Here is a 22,979-nt window from a genome sequence, read left to right as displayed (position 1 = left end):
AATTGAACCTGGGTGCCTGACATTATGAGGCAGCAGTGCTTAACCACTATGCCACTGTGCTGCTCAAGCCACCGTGCCATCCAAACTTAGAGGATTGAAATTCAGAAGAATTCCTACAGACAAAGGTAAATGAGCTTGGGTGGCACAGTGGCACAGTGGTGAGCACTGCTGCCTCACAGTGCCAGAGACCTGGGTTCGATTCCTGCCTTGGATCACTGTCTGTGTGGAGTTTGCGCATTCTTCCTGTGTCTGCATGGGTTCCCTCCAGGTGTTCCGGTTTCCTCCCACAATCTAAAGATGTGCAGGGTAGTTGAATTGGTCATGTTAAAGTGATCAGTGTCAGGGGGACTAGCTAGGATAAATGCATGGGGTTGTGGGGATAGGGCCAGGTTGGGATTGTGGTCTGTGCAGACTTGATGGGCTGGAATGCCTCCTTCTGCACTGTAGGATTCTATGATTGAAATGGAAATACGGAATCAATTGTAAATTTTAAACCTGAACTTGATAGATTTTTGTACTTCCAAGACACTAAGGGATGGGGAGAAAATAATTGGTCTGTTGGGTGACCTTTCTAGCACTAAGTGTGCTCATACAGAGCTAGCTTGCAGATCAGCCAAGAGCTTATTGAATGGCGGTACAGCTGAGGGACTAAATGGCTGCCTCCTGTTCCCTGGTTCATAAGATCGGTGATGTTTCCAGCCAAGTAAATCCTGAGGAGACATAAAATCACCCTCGACAGTGGTTCAGAATGAGCAAGTAAAGATTGGCAGCTCTAGGCAATTTGCATTTCCATTGTGGTCAAAATAACATAAATCTAAAAATATTGGCTGCTTGATGCCAAGCTCGGATTTTAAAGAAGACTGCAAGAGGAAGGGAAGAAATTTGGAGGAATTAGAATGTTCCGCAGTTTTGAAAATGTGCCAAGGATGGGTTGGATAGATCTTGGTTTCAACAAACTGATGCAAAGAGGGCATTTATAGACAGTGGACAAAGGTTTTGAGATTCTGTGGGTGGAATTTCACAGGTCTGTTAGCGCAAATCTACAAATGGCCACAAAATATCACAAAAGCCAAAAGCAGGGTTTGCGCCGGCGAGATTTTTGACCTCGATCTTCACCAATGATCCAACCAGCTTTGTGCCCAGAAAGGGCACAAACCTGATTTGATGAATTTGAATGCATTATAATGTATTTAATGGGATTAAAGTTGAATGTTCAGACGTCATTGAATCTACCTAACCACCAGGTGTGATGTCACACAGGCGCAAACTACTGTTGGTTTTTAAAAATGGGAACCAGGTACCATGACCTCCGAGAGGGAGGAAGGAGGTCAGTGTCCCTTTCCAACCAATAGCAGGGTACCAGAGCGTTTGGGGGGACAAAGCCTGCTGGCCAGCTCCGTGGGAGGGTGATGGTGATTGTGGCTGTTGTACGTGGTCCTGAAGCTTTCTGCCTGTGTTGTTCCAAAAGTTCTTAGAGCGCTGTGTTAGTCAGCTGATTATGTCTTGGGAACACAGGGCAGCTACTGGTGGGCAGCACATGAAGTGAGGAAGGCTGTGATGAATAAAGTAGCTGTGCCTAAGGGGCTGGGTGGATGAGACCCTGAAAGAGAAGAGGCAACATAGTGCCCAGCTAGTAGGAGGGTGTGGGGAGAAGTGCGGGGGTGAGGGGGGCGCGGTGGAAGATTTACAATTAATGGAGTTGCTGTCTTTGAGTCTTAGAACTGAAGTCTTAAGAGTGATGAGATCTCAGAATGATGCAGCCTAAGTAAGAAGGGTACTCATTAGCCTTGTTAATCCTTGATGCAGGTCCTGGCTCTCCAGAGGATGCTCTGTTGCTCTGAGGTGCCCTTGGCAGGCTTTCTCTGGAAGGCTAGGACCTTGAGGGTCTCAGGTGGCATGGTGATACATGAGCAGCACAGTGAGACAGTGCTTAGCGTTTCTGCCTCGCCACTCCAGGGACCTGGATTTGATTCTCGTCTTGGATCAGGGTCTGGGTGGAGTTTGCACATTCTCCCTTTGTCTGTGTGGGTTTCCTCTGGATGCTCCAGTTTCCTCCCACAGTTCAAAGCTGTGGGGGTTAGGTTGATTGGCTATGCTAAATTGAGCCTGGTTTCAGTGGGATTAGCAGGGTAAATATGTGGGGTTATAGGGAAAGGGGTTAGGTGGAATTGGTGTTGAGGCAGGCTCAATGGGCCAAATGGCCTCCTTCTGTACTGTAGGGACGCTATGATTCTATGGTGTAGTCACATCACCCTGTTCTGCCTGCTTTGTCTGAGTTGCACCAGTCTTAGAGGGGGTGTTCAGAAGGACTGAGCATTCCCAGGTTGTCCTGGGCGGAAGACCCCGGGATGTGCTCCAGCCTCCCTCCAGGTGCTTGTGGGCCCCGGGTTACTTCATGGGACAAAGGGGCAGCTAGAATGAGCTCCAGAGGCCTCCATGTCATGTGACACTGCCAGGCCTGGAGGCCTGTCATTGTCTGAACCATACAGTTGAAGCCTTCAGCCATGGTCCTCAGGGACTAGGCAAGGGTTGGGAGTTCTTCAGCTATGGATCTGACTGTCACTATCACTGTGGATGCCACCTTTGCAGTGTTCACTGCTCCTGGCATTCATGGCTATGAGGAAGCTTATGGGAGGGGCGGTCGAGTGTTGGGGAGCTGCAAACTGATGGCATGTGGGATCTAGGTGACATTCCCAGAGGTGACGGTAGGGTAAAATGTAGAGAGGAGGCAGGGAGGACTCACCCTGGCTGATTAGAATGGGTCATTCATTTTTTTTCTACACCTGTCCTCTTGGTCAGGTTACTGGCAATCATCAGTGCTGTCACCGTTTCCCAGGTGGGATTTATCACCTTGCTGGAGGGCCTCCTGACAGACTAAGGGAATATTGTTGCCCACCTCTCTTCATAGAAACGTAGAAACATAGAAGATAGGAGCAAGAGGAGGCCATTTGGCCCATCGAGCCTGCTCTGCCATTCATTACGATCATGGCTGATCATTCAACTCAATAGCCTAATCCTGCTTTTTCCTCATAACCTTTGATCCCATTCACCCCGAGTGCGACATCCAGTCGCCTCTTGAACACATTCAATGTTTTGGCATCAACTACTTGCCATGGTAAGGTAGAATCCCAGCATCCAGGAAATACCTAAGGGCCCCCTCTGTGAATCTAGGCTTGTTGCCATCCTTCTGGCTTGAATGGGAGCACGAGCTGCAGAACCATTTAAATGCAGCTTCATTGAATTGTCCAGATGATTCCCAGCCAGGCAAGTGGGGCACTTTATGCCTCAGGCACGCAGTTTTTCACGCGGGGGAATAGAACGACGTTCAAATTGCCTGAACCGGGGCCAATGGGAATCACACCAATTCTCTCATCCAAAACTTATTTTTCACAAAATACCACCCAATGTGTCACCTGTGGGATTACCTACACAGTTAGAGGCTTTTCTGGAAACTTTGGGAGCTTTCTCTGTATTTTTCCATTGAATTACATCATGAGTAGTTATGGTAGTTATGCCATTAGACAGAGCATTGAACAAGAAACTATTGGAGCTCAAAATAAAGGCAACATAATAGTTGTAGAGACTTCAATCTCCCTAGCAACAGGACCATTTGAATTGGTAAGGTCATCTGGAGGATACATTTGCTTTTATTATAGTTTCCTAGTGCAATATATTGTGGAACCAATAAGGATAAAGCTATTTTAGATCTACTATGGTGCAATGAGACAAGTTTACTTAGTAATCATATACTAAAATATCCACTGGGAAATAGTGATCATAATATAATTTAGCTCATATTAACTTTGAAAAAACATACTCCAATCACAAATAAAAGTCTTAAACATGAACAAAGCCAATCTAATGTCCTTTAGGGAAGGGAAGCTGCTATCCTTACCTGGTTTGGCCTACATGTGACTCCAGCCCCACAGTAATGTGGGTGACTCTCAACTGCCCTCAGGCAACTAGGGATGGGCAATAAATGCTGGCCTGTCAGTGACATCCATGTTCCACAAATAAATATCTGAAAAAAAATCTCATAGGTGTGAGGGGAGAGCTTGCTATGGTTGATTGGGTAAATAGACTGAGAGGTATGGTGATAAACAAGCAAAGGGAAACATTTAAAGAAGCAATTCAAAATGTTTGACCAAAATACATTCTACTGATGAACAAAAATTCAGTGTTCCTAAGCCTGTTCTGTGGCTTTAGTAAAGAGGTTAAGGACACAGTTACTATTGGCCCACATCCTAGGGTTCTGAACGAGATCGCTGCCAAAATAATGGATGAGCTGGCTATGATTTTACAAAATTCCTTCATTCTGGAACGGCCCTGGCTGGTTGGAAGTTCACAAATCTAACATTATTACTCAAATAAGGAGGGAGAGAGAAAACAGGGAAGTGCAGGCCAGTTAACCTGATATCAGCCAGCTGGACAGTGCTGCAAATGATCATGAATCTATTGTTGTTCCGGTGGGAAGGTTGTGCTGGGAGCCCCCTGACCCACCCAGAGTTCAGGGAGTCCTGCGGGGATTCAAACAAGGACTGTACGATAGTTACCGAGAAATTAGAATCGGTTTTAATACTTCTTACTTTTTCTAAATAACAATTGAGCTAAGTGTAATGACTTCAATCAGGCCATTGAGGTTGGCCTATTGGAGTATGAACTCCCTGAGTATGAATTCCCTGATCTCAAAATCTTTTACTGATATTTTGTTTGCACTTCAGCCCCACGCTCCTGATCTACGGGTACCCGGTGTGGAGGGGGATGGGGAAGGAGGAAGACCTCCTTGTTAACCTGCTCCTGGGCATGACAAGGCATGCCATCTACAGGTCCTGGCAGCGGGTGATCAGAGGGGTTGTTCAACCTGACCGTTTGCCCCTCTACCGTAGCTACGCTCATGGCCGGACGTCCCTGGAAAAGGGAGCATGTGGTGTCGGAGGGCACAGTTGATGCCTTCCATGCCTGCTGGGCAGGGAGTGGAATGTGTTATTGACCCCTTTAATCACATTTTAACGAAGTTTTAACTTTCCTTTTTCCTTTGTCTTTTGTTTCAGGCAGTATCCCTTCCTTTTAGGGAACTGCCCCTTTTTAAGTTGTCCCGAAGTTAATTTGATTTTGTTTATTTGGCTGGACACAGAAAGATGAACCTATTTAAGGATCCAATAGATGGGTCAATCAGGGAGTCTTTGCCTTGTAGTTAACTGGGAGTGTCAGTTCCTTTGACACACCTGGACGTAGACTGCTAACTGCTAGCATTCTGTGTACTGCAGCTAAAGTAAAGGGATTTTGGTGAAGGGACTTCTGCCTCTGAAGACATATTACAGCAAGACATTCAGAGCGATTGATGTTTGGGGTTAATATCACATTTTCGGATGGTTCCCAGAATTGTGCCACTGCCCATGGGATATTTGTACTTCCCAGTCCATTGTCATCTATCTGGGAACTTAATGACGGGTGTGGGGAGGTCGTGTGGGTGGAGGTTGGGAAGGGGAGGGAGGTGGGGAGGGGACGGGGGGGTGTGGGGAGGTGAGGGGGTGGGAAGGGGGGGGATGGTGGAGGGGGCATGGTGGAAGAGTGGGTGCATGGGAATGGGTGCAGTCGGAGGGGGTTCAGTCGGAAGGGGATGCAGATGGGAGGGGATGCAGTCGGGAAGGGGTGCAGTCGGGCGGGGATGCAGTCAGAATGGGGTGCAATCAGGAGGGTGCAGTCGGGAGGGGATGCAGACGGGAGGGGATGCAGACGGGAGGGGTTGCAGTCGGGACTGGGTGCAGTCGGGAGCGGGTGCATTCAGGAGGAGGTGCAGTAAGGAGGGGTGCAGTTGGGAAGTGGTACAATCGAGGGGGGGTAGGGTTCAGTCAGGGGAGGGGATGCAGGCTGAACCACTTTTTCTTATGGGAGAAAGAAGCAAGAAGATTTGGATGTGAAATACCTGTTAAAATAAGATACAAATTAGCTGCTATAGTCTTTCTAGTCAGCAGGAGCTAATAATTTTCATTCCCTGACTGTTTCGAAAGAGTTAGCTCATTCATTCAATTCAACACATCCTGTGTGATTGTATGAATGCCGATTGATTAGTATTTTTCTTCTTCCTGTCGTTCAAGAGTATGAAAGCAGAAGCATCCACATTACAAACCATTCGGTGCTATTGAACTCTCCCTAGGTTTGTTGTCTGTCGCTGCTGTTATGCCTAATGTTTTCCTACTGCTCTCATGTTAGACACTATGATCAGAGATTTCAATTACTGATAAGTCACTTTAAATGGAAAGGCTTCTTTCTTGTTTTTTGAGCAGTCTGTATAGACAGGACCTGGTTGTTTACACAGCTGAATTAAAAGCTACAAGACTGTTTGGCTCCTTTGCTTTGCCTCGGGGCTACCTTAGAATCCCTGTTCCTAATACCAATTCGATGTAAACAGATGCTGTTTTATTAAAAGACTTACGCCTGTGGCCATGAGGAGCAGCGTTTGATAGAATAAGAGACGAAAGAAATGTCAAGCGACAAATTAAAGGAACAGCAATTACATTTCAGGAAGCAAAGGGGGACATAAGTTACAATCTAGCACCTGTAATACGCATTACTTACTTGGTACTGGTACAGTGGACAGATCATCTATTTTCGTCCACATTGGTTGTTGTAGCAAGTGGCAAGCTGTCTGCTATCTCAAACATGCCTCTGGCATCTTGGTGGCCTTCGAAAGTCATTGATGAAAACACCTTTATTCAGGATCATTTATTGCAAAAGAACTCTTTTAAAGGGTAAAATAGCCTTGTTTTGTATGTCTTGTTTGTTATGTTGTGAAACTCTTGGAGATTCTGCGCAAGGGGTGGTGTGGTAGTGCAGTGGTTAGCACTGCTGCTTCACAGCGCCAGGTACCCCAGGTTCTATTCCTGGCTTGGGTCACCATCTGTCTGGAGTTTGCATGTTCTTCCGTGTCTGTGTGGGTTTCCTCCGGGTGCTCCGGTTTTCTCCCACATTCTGAAAGATGTGCTGGTCAGGTACATTGACCCGAACAGGCGCCAGACTGTGGCGACTAGGAGAATTTCACAGTAACTTCATACAGTGTTAATGCAAGTCTTACTTGTGACTAATAAATAAACTTTAAAAAGGGTAAAGAGAGGGAAAAAGAAATGAAACTTATCGCCAGCTAAATGTCAGAACTTTTCAGTTCAACAAGTCTGTATCTTTCACAGTCCATGCATGACTCTCTCCCTCTCATGGCTCAAGACCTAACCCCCATGTGAATCAAATGGAGCCATTGGTATTTCTGTCACCTTAGTCTCCTTTCTTGACAATCATTGTCAACAGCCTTTCACCAGCATAAGAAGATGGACATGCAGCAAATCTAGAATCATAGAACCCTACAGTGCAGAGGGAGGCCATTCAGCCTGTCGAGTCTGCACTGACCACAATCACACCTGTACTCTATCCCCATAACCCCATGCACTTTACCCAAGCTAGCCTCCCTGACACTAAGGGGCAATTTATCACGACCAATCCACCTAACCCGCACATCTTTATACTCTGGGAAGCAACTGGAGGAAACCCACGCAGACACGTGGAGAATACGCACACTCCGCACAGACAGTGACCCAAGCCAGAGAATTGAACCTGGGTCCCTGGCGCTGTGAGGCAGCAGTGCTAACCATTGTGCTACCGTGCCACCCATAATCTAATCTGTAGGGGATGGGGTAGCTCAATCTGGTGCACTTTTGCTGATGGCTGAAGAGACCCATATGGGAAAGTCATGTTCTGCCACAAGCACCGTATATGAAGCGGTTATCAGGTGGCATTGTACATTGTTGCTTTTGTTATTGCTGCCTTTTGCCAAGCTGCTGTAACCACTCATCATTGTGCTGGAACATACCAGCTCAAATTGAGATGGAGCTCTTATGTTACCCTGTTATCAGAGAGCGTATCCTGATGCAAGACTCAAGGGGGCCAATCTTGCCAGTTGCTAGGCATGGTGAGCTGGCAAGAGTGTGAACGGTGAAAAACTGGCTTTGCGCCTGGTTTCTCGCCTCTTGTGATATTAACAGCCCTGTTAAGCCGGTGTAATCAGCCTTGCACCCATCCTGGGTAATTATAAGTTAATTTCAATACTATTAGAGTGTCTGGGATGCACTCGCTAGGCAGTTAGTTCATCTCATGCTTTCAGAATATGAACCCTACACTCCTCTCAATACAGCATCCAGTTGTTTTTTCACATGAAATCTATCTTCATTCCAGCTCACTCCAGTTGTCACTCCCTATAAAAATATGTTTACCAAAGCAAGGATGCTAAGCTTGATTCTGTGTCCCCTCTCCTGCCAGTGTCTCTGATTTGTTCTGTGCTAGCTTCTCATTCTGAAATCAGCATCAGGAATGCAGTCAGATGAATACGTGGTGCGTGCAAAAACATGCTCAAAAGTCAAAGGTTAATGCCTTTTCTCTCTCTACAGATATAGAAACATCGAGACTAGAGGCAGGAATAGGCCATTTGGCTCTTTGAGCCTGTTCCACCATTCATTTTGATCATGGCTGATCATCGAATTCAATATCCTGATACCCACCTTCCTCCCATATCCCTTGATCCCTTTAGTCTCAAGAACTATAAAGTTAAAGTTTATTTATTAGTCACAAGTAGGCTGACATTCACACTGTAATGAAGTTAATGCGAAAATCCCCTCGTCGCCACACTCTGCTGCCTATTCGGGTACACTGAGGAAGAAATTAGCATGGCCAATGCACCTAACCTACATGTCTTTGGACTGTGGGAGCAAACCCACACAGTCACGTAGAAAATGTGCAAACTGAACAGAGACAGTGAACCAAGCTGGGAATCGAACCCTGATCCCTGGTGCTGTGAAGCAGCAATGCTAACCATTGTGCCTCCGTGCCATCCCTATTTCTAATTTCGCCTTAGAATCAGACAACATTTTAACTTCAGTTACATTCTGTGGATGCTGCCAGACTTGCTGAGTATTGCTTTGTTTTGCATTTAAGTGATAATAATGAGTTAACTGAATTCAAGTATGTTAACTACTTTCACAGAGTGGCATCTAATGGGTTTAATCGCCTGTAAACAGAATTCTGGAAAATAATGTAAAGTGTTACAGAAATGATCTCTGTCTGCAGATTCCCATGTTAGCTGACATTACATTTGTGATTCTTTGTTTATCATGGATAATATTATGCTATCCTGCCTCCATATCAGTAATAACTGTTAGCGCATCTGTGTTTGCCAAAGCATTAGCACGTCCCATACTAAACCTTTGGTTCAAATAAATCCATATCACTGCCTTCATGTTTTCATGATCAGTTTTCTCGGATGGTTAACTTCAACCAATCTTTCCTGCCAATCTGCCTGAAAACAATTCCAAGTCAACAATGAATCTGAACTCATCCTGTAAACATACCATTGAATTGATTATAGGGGTTACTCCCAGGAGTACCAGGGCTGGAGAAGACCATTCAGCCCTGTCTATACCATTCAATTACACAATGGCTGATCTGTACCCCTTCTGTGCATTGACAAGGTGCTATAAACAGCTCAGGTAACACTGCTGCCAATGTACCTTTCACTACAAAGTCTCTCACCATACTCTTATTGTATTATTGTAATGCGGTGAGCGGCATGGTGGCATAGTGGTTAGCACTGCTGCCTCACAGCTTTAGGACCTGTGTTTGATTCCCTTCTTGGGTCACTGTCCGTGTGGAGTTTGCACCCTCTCCTTGTGTTTGTGTGAGTTTCCTCTGGGTGCTCTGGTTTCCTTCTGCAATCCAAAGATGTGCAGGTTAAGTTGATTGGTCATGATAAATTGCCTGTTAGTGCCCAGAGATGTGTAGATTAGAGGGATCAGCCAGGGTAAATGTGCAGGGGTTATGATTATTGGGCAGGGGGAATGATCCTGGGTAAGACACACTGTCAGAGCATTGGTGCAGGCTGAATGGCCTCTTCTGCACTGTAGGGATTCTAACATTATTCTTATATTGCTTTTTTAGTTAGTCAGATTTTCTGTTCTCATGCAGAGTTTCATTGACAGCTGAATCCTCCACCACTTTGTTAATTCAATGTCCCATCACCCTTTTAAATGGTTGCTCTTGTATAACAATACAGTTCAGCAGAACTAACCATAGACACGTCCGAGCCACCATCTCAATGGGCATATCGTGCTTTTCTCTGGCCAGCAGTTGTGTGTGGAGTCTCCGATGACGAGAAGGTGACTGGATTACATGGACAGTTTGAACTGCACAATTTTGCATTTGTAGTGGCAGTACAGAAATTAAGGTAGAGCACATGAGGTCAGTGTTTATGACTGGAATAGTGTGGTAACAGATGAAACATGACCGCACCCCACTTTCATTTTCTTTCAAGGTCTCCACTAAGGTGCTGTAGATGCCAACTTGTTCCAGGTGGGACACTATCTGCAACACAAAATTCCAGCACAATTATTTGGATCTGAACATGAATGCCTTATGACGAGGTGATAGCCTAGTGGTATGATAGCTAGACTACTAATCCAGAAACTCAGCTAATGTTCTGGGGACCTGGGTTCAGATCCCATCGTGGCAGATGGTGGAATTTGAATTCAAGTTTTAAAAAAATCTGGAATTAAGAATCTACTGATGATCGTGAAACCATTGTTGATTGTCGGAAAAAAACTATCTGGTTGACTAGTGTCCTTTAAGGAAGGAAATCTGCAGTGTTTTGCTGGTCTGGCCTACATGGGACTCCAGAGCCACATCAATGTGGTTGACTCTCAACTCCTATCTAAACAAGGGTGGATAGGGATGGGCAATAAATGCTGGCCAACCAGTGATTCCCATGTGCCACGAATGAATGGAAAAATGTTCATTGGTATCCGGATTTGTTTATCTTCCCAGACCTGGTGGTGCACAAGGCACAGAGCTGTTTCCATAGCTAGTTTTCCCTGGAACAGGTCACTAGCTTGTTTCCAAGGGCTTGTGGGGCACTACTCCATATCAAACGTGGCTGACCAGGAGTCTCTCCAGCTCTTACCACCAGCCACTGGAAGGATTTTACAGGTTGATACTCAACCTATTTGGCCGTGATATGAATGCACCTTTCTTGACCATCAAGTCTAGGGGTGGTATTCAAACCTGGAGCTACTGGCTCAGGATGCTACCCACTGTGCCACATGTCCTCCAGATTGGTACCTGGTGCTGATCCTCTCCAAACCACACTGTAAGCAGCTAAATTTCTGTCCTTTTAGAAATATTTACAGGCTCTCGAAGCTCTTTCAGTCTGTGTGTAATTCCTCACACCTCACTAGAAAACTGCTACACCCTGTTCCCTGAGAAGGAAATATCCAGCTCAGTTGCCGGGTGGAATAACTATCCGTGTGTGTGTAAACAGCGCTCACATTTTACCAAGATTATCAAAATGGCAAACACTCCCTCCATTTCCCATCTGAATACGTCCAAGTTAAAAACTGCCCAATAACACTAAGTTCACAACTAAATTATTAGCTCTGGTCCACACAGAGCTGATCTATTCCCTCCAAGGTGTCAGATAAAATCATCCAACCCTCTTCCTTTAACTTTGTCTGAACACATACCAAATCTGTTTCACCCATTGTCTACCCTAATAATAGACCAATAAACTTAACATCGGTAGTAGGGAAAATTCTCAAATCCATTATCAAGCACGTTATAGCAGAGCGTTTAGAAAGCAGTGGCAGAATCGGATAGAGTCAGCATGGATATATGAAAGGCAAATCATGCTTGACAAATCTGTTGGAATTCTTTGAAGAGGTAACTAGTAGAGTAACTAATACACATCTCTTTAACCTGTGCTTAACCCTCTCTCCACTCACATTGTTTGTACCTTTAAGACTTGATTACCGATAAAGAGTCACATTCCAAACATTATCTTGTAAACTGAGTTTGTGTCTTTATATGCCCTATTTGTGAACACGACTTCCACTCACCTATGAAGGAGCAGTGTTCCGAAAGCTTGTGGCTTGTGCTACCAAACAAACCTGTTTGATTCAGAGTAGATCATTTAGGGCAGATGTGAGGAGACAATTCTTCACCCAAAGAGTGATGAGCCTGTGGAATTCATCACCACAGGAAATAGTTGATGCCAAAATATTGAATGTATTTAAAAGGTGGCTAGATATAGCACTTGGGGTGAATGGAATCAAATGTTATGGGGGAAAAGGTAGGATTAGGCTATTGAGTTGGATGATCAGCCATAATCGTAATGAATGGCAGAACAGGCTCGAAGGACCAAATGGCCTCCTCCTGCTCCTATCTTCTATGTTTCTATGTTTCTATCCTAAAATCATATATCCATACAGTGCAGAAGGAGGCCATTTGTTCCATTGAGCCTGCACCAACAACAGTCCCACCCTATCTCTGTATCTCCATGTATTTACCCTGTTAATCCCCCGACACTAAGGGGCAATTTATCATGGCCAATCAACCTAACCTGCACGTCTTTGGAATGTGGGAGGAAATCGGACCACCCGAATGAAACCTATGCAGACACGGTGAGAATGTGCAGACTGCGCACAGTCACCTGAGGCCGGAATTGAACTCAGGTCCCTGGCGTTGTAATACAGTGGTGCTAACCACTGTGCCATCTGTATCTTCACTGTCACATGCTCTGTGGCCTTGCCATCACCTCCTCCCCCAACATGCCTATAATCGCCCCCAGTCACACAACTCTGCAATCCCTGCACTCATCTAATTGTTGAGCATCCCTGATTTAAACCTCTCTGTCATTGGAGGTTTTGCCTTCAACACTTAGCTCTAACACTATTGCTCCCTAAATTCCTCCCCTTTCTGCTTTGCTCCTCCTCAGGATGTTTTCTAAATCCGATCTATGTGATCAGGTTTTTGACTGTTTGCTGTGACAGTGTTGCAAGCGGCTCAGTCTCAAATTTTGCTTTACAATGCTCCTGTGAAGTGTCTTGAGATGTTTTATTAGGTGCCAGGCATGAGATAAATTCAAGTGAATGCTGAATTGGCCACATCTTGCCAGCAAATAACAGAGTAGATGAACAACACTGAACTTTGCTACTTTTCCAGTTTAAAGTGGGCTCCACTGTGCTGTAAGGACATGTACCCCATCAGGACGGTAAAACAAAAAATGAGTTTGTCCGTAATGCACAGCCAACAGCACCTTACATTTGTCTGACCTTTTCCTGAAAGTCCATTAATCGCTCGCAGAAAATTGTTTCTCCAGTTTGGTAAGATATCGAAGAAAAACAGCAGTTCATTATGTCAAGTTGCTATGGTCACGGATGATGTACTGTACACACAAGGAGGCAATGAAATCTGCAGACAAGCGGGTTTTTATCCCTGATGAACAAACAGAATAAAAACTGGAGCCAGCGTCCAGCACTATTGCTGGCGACATTGCTAACACCAGGGGCAGCTTGTTTATGAAGTTCATTGCTGCCAATTTGAATCCTACTTCTTATTAACCATTCGGGCTCGAAGTTATGGTAGAATCATAGAACCCCTACAGCGCGGAAGGAAGCCATTCAGCTCATCGAGTCTGCACCAACTCTCCCACAGAGCATCTTACCAAGGTCTATCCCCATTATCCCACGTATTTACCCCACTAATGCCTCACAGCTCCCGGGACCTCGGGTTCGATCCCCAGCTTGGGATATTGTTTGTGTGTAGTTTGCACATTGTCCCTGTATCTGCGTGGGTTTTCTCTGGGTGCTCCGGTTTCCTCCCACAGTCCAAAGATAAGCAGATTAGGTTGATTGGTCATAATCAATTGCCCCTTAGTATCCCAAGATATGTAGGTTAGAGGGATTAGTGGGGTAAATGAGTGGGGTTTGGGGAATGGGCCTGCAATGGGATTGTTGTTGGCACAGAATTGATGGGCCAAATGGCTTCCTTCTGCACAGTGAGATTCTATATATTTTATGATCCTAATCCCCCTATCCTACACATCTTGGGACACCACGGGCAATTTAGCATGTCAATCAACCTAACCTGCACATCGAATGTCACCATTACTATTTCTTACTATAAAGCCTTTTAGTAAGATTATTTTCTCTGAATTCAGAGTAAGTTCCTTATCAGGAAAGCAGATCTCAATAAACTAAACTCAATAAAGAAGATGTGAATTGGAAAAAAAAGCTAAAGTCAAAACAAAAATGAAAAAATACAAGTTAGCGTCTCCCATGACCTTATATTATGCAATTATGTTTTTGTTATTGTTTCAATTATGCAAAGTTTTTCAGATCTTAAAACTTCTACAAGACATATTCAGATTTAATATTTTTTTAATTTCAAAGAGTGCCTTAGTTGTTTGTGTTTTAGTTTCACTCCCATGCAATAAAGATTTTGCAGCTTTTTTCCATGAATGGCTGCATAGAGTTTATTTGTGCTACCGCAGTTTCAGATCAGTGGAAATGTGATCTAATATTCCAAGGCTATTAGAGAAATGTTAAATTGAAAGTGTAGTCAATGCCTGAGAAATCCTCACACTGCTTCTTTCTATTTTATTCCGAGGTTATGCGAGAAATTTGGTACCATATCACTGGTGTAACATTGGCACTGGTTTTGGACTGTAGCAATTGGTTTTGCTGGTACCTCTGCAATCCGTTCCCCATGTTCACATCCTGTCAGTCACTTAGAATCCAGAGAAGTGCAGATGGAGGCTGTTTGGCCAATTGAAACTGCACCGATCGTTCGAAAGAGCACTCTAGCTCAGTCCACTCCCTCACCCAATCCCTGTATCCCCCTGCAGTTCCCACGCCTAATCCAGCTAAACTGCTCATCTTTGGGCACCAAGGGGCAATTTAGAATATCAATCCACTCAGCCTGCATGTCTGTAGACTGTGGGGGGAAACGGAAGCACCTGGAGGAAACCCACGCAGAGAACGTGCAAACTTCTCACAGTCACCTGAGGCTGGAATGGAACCTGGGTTCCTGGCACTGTGAAGCAGCAGTGCTAACCACTGTGTCATCGTGCTGCGCACTTCATCAATGCAGGTGTGATTCAGCTTTCTGTCCTGCCCATTTCCAGTAATGTAAGTCTGGGGCCAATTCAATGTGATACAAGAGTCTGGCTAAATTCATTGATTGGAGCAAGTTTGAGTTGGCCCCAGAGCGTACAGACAGTAACACGCCATGCAGACATACTGACTGGTATTGTACGACCTCGCTTGAGGCAAGCTTGTAAAATCCCGCCAAGGCCAACAGAGGATTCCGTTCTGGGAGCCTCGCCACCCCGGGGCGTGTGTGCCGGTAAGATTCCAGCCACTGAACAAGTTTGGGACACTGCTTGCACCCAACTTCAGATGGTTGAGGGGTGACACAAACCTCAAAGCACATCATGTGTGATATAACCAGGGAGAACAAAGCCACTCCAAGCCTCCAAGTCACTCACCTTGGAAATATATCGCCATTCCTTTGTAGTCACTGGGTCAAATCCTGGAATTTCCTCCCTAATGGCACTGTGGATCAACCCACAGCAAGTTGACTGCAGTGATTCAAGAAGGCAGCTCACCACCACCTTCTCAAGGGCAGCTAGGGATGGGCAATAAAAGCTGGCCAGCCAGTGATGTCCATGTCCCATGAATGAATGAAACAAGATGCATGTAAATGGCACCTCCCTACTCCCCTCAGTCCTGTTAAATATCTAACCTGTTTGCTCATATCAGATCCCACATTGCAGTAACTGGATGGATATCGGCATGGTCACATTACTGGAAAACAAGAGATAAATTTTTAAGCAACGGTGAGGCAGAGCACCGATATGTTATTTGGCATCAGGTAGAGAGGGGGTTCACATGATGGTAACAGAACAGGCCAGATTTGAGAAAAGTCAAGAGGGCCCCAGGCTAGGCTTAAGAACCAGGCAATGAAGGCCAAAATCCATCCCTGTGTTTATTTACTGGACAAAGTAGATTGCAGATAAATTGAAATGAAAAGAACTTGCATTCTAATTACAAATAGGGCCCCAAGTCTTTGACTCAAATCAATATGCAACCACTAACTTTTAGAAATAAAATGCCATTATTTGCAGAATAGCTGAGCATCGGAGATAGCCATGATGTGGAGATGCTGACATTGGACTGGGGTAGCGCAGTAAGAAGTCCCACAACACCAGGTTAAAGTCCAACAGGTTTATTTGGTAGCGCAAGCCACTAGCTTTCAGAGTGCTACTCCTTCATCAGGTGAGTGGAAGTTGTGTTCAAAACAGGGCATATAAAGACAGAAACTCAATTTACAAGATAATGGTTGGAATGCACATTTTTACAGTTAATCAAGTCTTAAATGTACAGACAATGTGAGTGGAAAGAGGGTTAAGCACAGGTTAAAAAGATATGTATTGTTTCCAGCCTTGACAGTTAGTGAGATTTTGCAAGCCCAGGCAAGTTGTGGGATTACAGATAGTGTGACATGAACCCAAGGTCCTGGTTGAGGCCGTCCTATATATGTATGGAACTTGGCTATCAGCTTCTGCTAAGCGATTCTGCATTGTCATGTGTTGTGAAGGCCGCCTTGGAGAATGCTTACCCGAAGATCAGAGGCTGAATGCCCGTGACTGCTGAAGTGTTCTCCAATAGGAAAAGAACACTCCTGCCTGGTGATTGTCGAGCGGTGTTCGTTCATTCATTGTCATAGCATCTGCATGGACTGGAGACAATACATATCTCTGAAACCTGTGCATAACCCTCTCTCTCCTCCTTCACATTGTTTGTAACTTTAAGACTTGATTACCTGTAAAAACTCGCATTCCAATCATTATCTTGTACATTGAGTTTGTGTCTTTATATGCTCTGTTTGTGAACATGACTCCCACTCACCTGATGAAGGGGCAGTGCTCCGAAAGCTTGTAGCTTGTTCTACCAAATAAACCTGTTGAGCTTTAACATGGTGTTGTGAGACTTCTTACATCAGAGGTAGGCCAGAGGTAAAACAAAGAATGAAAAGACTGGGCAGAATTTTATGGTCCCCCACCGGAGATTTGGAGGGGAGTGGGACAGCATGGAAAACAATACCCTGTAAATCCAGCCCTTGAGAACAAAGTTTATACTCATGCTCAGGAGTACTGAATGCATTATTTTTGATTTGATTTGATTTGATTTATTATTGTCACATGTATTAACATACAGTGAAAAGTATTGTTTCTTGTGTGCTATACAGACAAAACATAGCGTTCATAGAGGAGGAAAGGAGAGAGTGCAGAATGTAGTGTTACAGTCATAGCTAGGGTACAGAAAAAGATCAAATTAATGCCAGGTAAATCCATTCAAAAGTCTGATAGCAGCAGGGATGACGTTCTTGAGTCGGTTGGTATGTGACCTCAAACTTTTGTAACTTTTTCCCGATGGATGGAGGTGGAAGAGAGAATGTCCAGGGATCGTGGGGTCCTTAATTATGCTGGCTGCTTTGCCAAGGCAGCAGGAAGTGTAGACAGGTCAGTGGATGGGAGGCTGGTTTGTGTTGTCAGGGTTACCAGTGACTATACTTCAAAAAGTACTTCATTGTGAGTGAGTGTCCTGTGGGCATGCAAGGCACTATTCAAGTGCAAATTCATTACTATATGTTTCATTTTTTCCTTTAGAATGAGACATAAAACCATGCCCTCTCTGCTCTCTCAGGTGGATATAAAAGATTCCATGATGCTGTTTTGGAGAAGGAGAGGGGAGTTCTCTCCTATATTTCTGAACCAACATAACTAAAATGGATTATCTGGCATTATCACATCACTTCATTTGTGGAACACTGTTGTGTGAAAATTGATTACTGTGTATTTCTGTATTACAGCATTCAAATTGGCAGCAGTGAGTATAAAGCTCTTTTGAATTGTCCTGAAGTGTTGAAAGAAGCTCTGTAAATACACATTACTTCTTCCTCTTTGATAGCTCAGTTGGTAGAGCATCAGACATTAAATCTGAGAGTCCAGGGTTCAGGTCCCGCTTCAGCCATCAATTTAAGGAGAGAATCGGTTAGCTCAGTTGGCTGGATGGCTGGTGAGTGATGCCAACAGCACAGGTTCAATCCCCGTACCAGTTGAGGTCATTCAAGCCTTCTCAACCTTGACTCTTGGGTGTGGTGGTTCTCAGGTTAAATCACCACCAGTCAACTCTCCCCTTTGAGGGGGGAGAGCAGCCTCTGGTCATCTGGGACTGTCACAAATTTACCTTTAACTTTCTTTGCACGTTTAATGTACAGAATAGGAAGAATAATGAACTGCAGGGAGCTGATGTGTTTATTGCAGCAGCTTGCGACAACTCATAGCTTTGACATCTATTGCTTAATAAGAAAGTACCTGATCCTTCATCATACTCCAGGATAACATGGTGGCACAGTGGTTAGCACTGCTGCCTTACAGCATCAGGAACTTGGGTTCAATTCCAGCCGTGGGTGACTGTCTGCGTGGAGTTTGCACATTCTTCCTGTGTTTGCATGGGTTTCCTCCGGGTGCTCCGGTTTCTTCTCACAGTCCAAAGATGTGCAGGTTAGATTGATTAGCTCTGCTAAATTGATCCTAGTATCAGGGGATTAGAAAGGTAAATATGTGAGGTTACAGAAATACAGCCTGGGTGGGATTGTGGGCAGACTGGATAGGCTGAATGGCCTCTTTCTGCACTGTAGGGATTCTATGATATTGGTGGATTTGAGGAGACAAAGAAAAATGTACTGTCCTTTTAAAAACTACATTTCTGAGCTGGAATCAAATAAACCCTTGTGTTGCTTTGTGTTGCTGATACCCTTTATTTTTCTGACAAAACAAACATTTCAAAATATCTATGACATTGATTGGCTTTTAACAAATAGATTTACAGCAGCGACTTATTTTCCTGTCACCAGTTGGAAATGCAAATTATGTGAGTTCTTCAGTGGTTTTGACATTCTGATAGTCCACCGATTTCTTCCACTACTTAACTTTAGAATTATTTACTAAAGTGATACAAGGTTGTCTGGATCGAACGACTCTGCATGGTGAGCTCCTGTCCCTGATGCTCCGACACCATTCAGTTTCAATCTGATCGAAACTTAAAACTGATTGCGAAAAGAGAGCAAGACCTAAAAAATCAATGGGCCGTGTGATTCTGTGTGCGGTAATGTCATAAATTCTTTAGCAATAAAGGGACTATAAATTACGCCATTGTGTAAAGTATCAATTAAGTAATATAGTGAGGAGTGAGGCTGGTTAAAATGAGCCAAGCCTTTAACTTCATTTGTGAATAACACACAAAAATTATGTTTGAAATCAGGTTCTTGTGCTTGCTTTGAATAATCACTGAATCCCTCCTGTGTAGAAGGAGGCCAATCAGCCCATTGAGTCTGCACTGACCACAATCCCACCCAGGCTCTATCCCCATAACCCCACATATTTACCCTGCTAATCTTCCGGTTATTCCATGTAACCTACACACATCTTTTGGACACTGAGGGGCAACTTAGCAACCTAACCTGCAAATCTTTGGACTGTGGGAGGAAACTCACGCAAACATGGGGAGAACGTGCAAAGTCCACACAGGTAGTCACCCCAGGCTGGAATTGAACCTGGGTCCCTACTGCTGTGAGGTAGCAGTGCTAACCACTGTGCTACCGTTAAAAAGAAAGAAAGCCTCTCACTTTTGCAGCACCCTTTGCCACCTCAGGACGTCTTTGCAGCCGATAAAGGATTTTTGAAGTGTGGTCACTGTTGTAATGTAGGAAATGTAGCAGCTGATATGCCCACAGAGAGATGATGAGCAGATTTTCTGTTTTTACAGCCAAAGACCCGAGGATCATATCAACCAGCATAACATTTCCCATTGTTCGCACTGGGCAAGATACAAATTGCACCAGCAGCCCATGTGTTCATAATTCAAAACATAAGATGTGATTCTGTGATTGGTTGGCACAGTGGTTAACGCTGCTGCCTCATAGCACCAGGGATGCAGGTTCAATTCCAGTTTCAGGTCACTGTCTGTGTGGAGTTTGTACGTTCTCCCCGTGTCTGTGTAGGTTTCCTCTGGATGCTCTGGTTTCCTCCCAGAGTCCAAAAATGTGTGGGTTAGGTGGATTGGCCACATTAAATTGCCCCTTGGTGTCAGGGCGACTAGCTAGGGTAAATGGGAAAAGGGCTTGGTTGGGATTGTGGTCAGTGCAGACTTGATGGGTTGAATGGCCTCTTTCTGTACTATAGGATTCTATTCTAAGATTCTACAACCTGTCTTTGTGATTGAGCAAAATTTGCTCAATAATCCTCAGTGTGATAAAAATTACATTGAGAACCAATTTAAGATTGTCAGTTGGGTTTGCAGTGTGGCGTATTTGTATGATCTGGATGCTACATATTTTAATGCATAAGGTTCTATTTTTTGCAGACAGAAAGAACATTCACACACATTGCGCCTGCTTCACGTAAATAAAAAGGTGATATCCATTCACTAGTTCATTCCTGTAATGTCCTAACTATGCTAGGGGTTGTGGGTTTTACATAGAAAGAAACAACTTGGTTGTACTTGTAGATTCAAACTAACACATAACAGGTTTTATTAAAAAAAATCCGCTCTGCACAGAGTACAAAGCTGAAAGTAAAGCAGCAACCTCTGTAAACACTCTAATGACATCACCATCAAGTCATGTGATCAGCTCTTAAAGCGATTTGCAACCCTTTTAAATATATAACAATTCCTCAGGCCAATACCTTGATCAATCAGAGTAAAGCTGCCTACTTTAGATTTGGAAACAATATTTGGCAATTGAAACCAAATGAGAAAATGCTGGAAAATCTCAGCATGTCTGGCATCATTTGTAAGGAGAGAAAAGAGCTTTGACAAAGCTTTGATTAATGGTCATCTGGACTCAAAACATCAGCTCTTTTCTCTCCTTATAAATGCTGCCAGACTTGATGAGATTTTCCAGTGTTTTCCCTTTTGGTTTCAGATCCAGCATCCCAGTAATTTGCTCTTATCCAACATTTGGCAGTTAACTGTCAGTCACCATTAACTGATACATTCTTCACGGCAATGCCTCTACCAGTCAGAATCTGTTTGCCAACCAACCAGCACTCCCTTATACAGAATAACATTGCTATTTCCCCTATCGTTGACATTCTTATGATTGTCCTGATGAGCGCAAAATGAAAAGCTTTGACAAAATGTCTTTTTTGAGCCATTCTCAAGTTCCGTCCCACCAAACCGCTATCTTTATAATCAGTCAAGGGATAAATATTGGTTAAGACACTGGGAAGAATTCCACTGCTCTTTGAAATGGCATCCTTCGCATCCATTTGAGAGGGGAAAAGGGGCTTTATTTTAAAGGTTCATTCGAAAGATGGCACCTCCAACAGTGCAGCACTCCCCCAGAACTGCACCAACAACCTGAAAATACATCACGGGGTATCAGCTTACAATAATTAATGCAATTATCTGAGGCTTCTTTGCTATTTAAGTACAGACTTAGTCTATTTCAAATGAGAAGGATAAGAATAGAATAGAACTAAAATAATAGAGACGGGGGTGTCAGATAATTGCATTGTTCAGATTTTGGCATTTGCCAGTGAAGTATTATCCTACCCTGATAATTTGAAGTAGTTTGTGTGCAAAAAGAGTGGTCGAATGATCAATAACTTGAATTAAGCCATTGGAATGAAACAGCAATTCAGGATGTTTTAAAATCCAATTTAAATTCGGATTACTCAGCAATTCAAATGACATGATTAAGTTATTAGGAATGGGTTATATTGTCAGGAAAATATTATTTTCCTGAATAATCCATAAGAATTAGAAGCGATGTCAAAGATCAACGCCAAATATGACACCAGCACAGGTTTTCTCTGATTGACTTGTCAGAATAAATAAGTTTCTACTTGTAATCTAGTGGACAAGAGCATTGCAAATACTGCAAATGCTGGAGAGAAACTCATCAAGCAGCCTTGTCTTTAAAGTTTTTTTTTCTTTACTTGTGGGATGTCCACCTTGCTGACAAGGCCAGCATTTGTTTTCCATCCTCAATAAAGCTGGTGAAGGTGGGTATTGAGGCACCTTTCTGAAACACTGCTGTCCTGATGTTGTAGGCACACTCATAGGATCAAAGAATCCCTATAGTGCAGAAAGAGGCCATTTGGCCCATTGAGCCTGTACCGATCACAATCCCACCCAGGCCCTATCCCCGTAACCATACATATTTACTCTGCCAAGCCCACTGTCGCTAAGGGGCAATTTTTTAGCATGGCTAATCCAACTAACCTGCACATCTTTTTGACTGCGGGAGGAAACCAGAGCACCTGGGGGAAACCCATGCAGACATGGGGAGAACGTGTGGACTCCGCACAGACAGTCACCCAAGCCGAGAATCAGATCTGGTCCCCACTGTGCCACCATGCAGCTGTGCTATTTTTCAGTAGCAGTTTAATAGACTTGAGAGAGCAGTTAAGAGACAACCCTATTGAAATGAAAATCTAGTCTCAGCAATAATGGTCCTATAACTGCTTGATTATTGTAAAAACCCATCTGCTTCATTAATGTCAGGGAAGGAAATCTTCCGTCCATACATGGTCCAGCCCTCAGCCTCTCCAGCCATCTACTCCTTAGCGTGACTCTGCCTACATGAGAGGACAGATTCCCTGAAGGCTTCCGAACTTCCCATTCCATCATTCCAACTATCCTAACTCTCGAGCTCCATGTGTTCAGTCGTGGATACATGAGCCCCATGCCTTGTGCGTGCCAAGCGAAGCCTTGAGTCCCTGCACTCTTTCATTCACAATCTTGCGCTGATCCTCCTGTTTAACCATCAGTAATTGTTCTGTTCCTCTTCCAGTTCTAAGGCCTCCTGCTCCATAGGGAACTGGGTGTTTAGATACGGCACCCCGCCATCAGTCTTGGCCTGTTCCTTCATATCCCATTTCCTGCAAGCACAAAGATGAAGACAGTTCAAGTGGACACAGGGCATGAAGGTGGAGGCAAGGATAACAGCAGCCAGCAATCCATGAGGGAGGCACCGAAAAGTTAGTTGTGTGCAGTCACTCTCCAGGGAGCGATGGGGATCAGAATTGGCTCCTT

This window comes from Carcharhinus amblyrhynchos, chromosome 17 (genome assembly GCF_965287045.1).
Source record: "Carcharhinus amblyrhynchos chromosome 17, sCarAmb.v2.hapA, whole genome shotgun sequence".
Classification (NCBI taxonomy): Eukaryota; Metazoa; Chordata; class Chondrichthyes; order Carcharhiniformes; family Carcharhinidae; genus Carcharhinus; species Carcharhinus amblyrhynchos.
Note: the sequence above shows the minus strand (reverse complement) of the source record.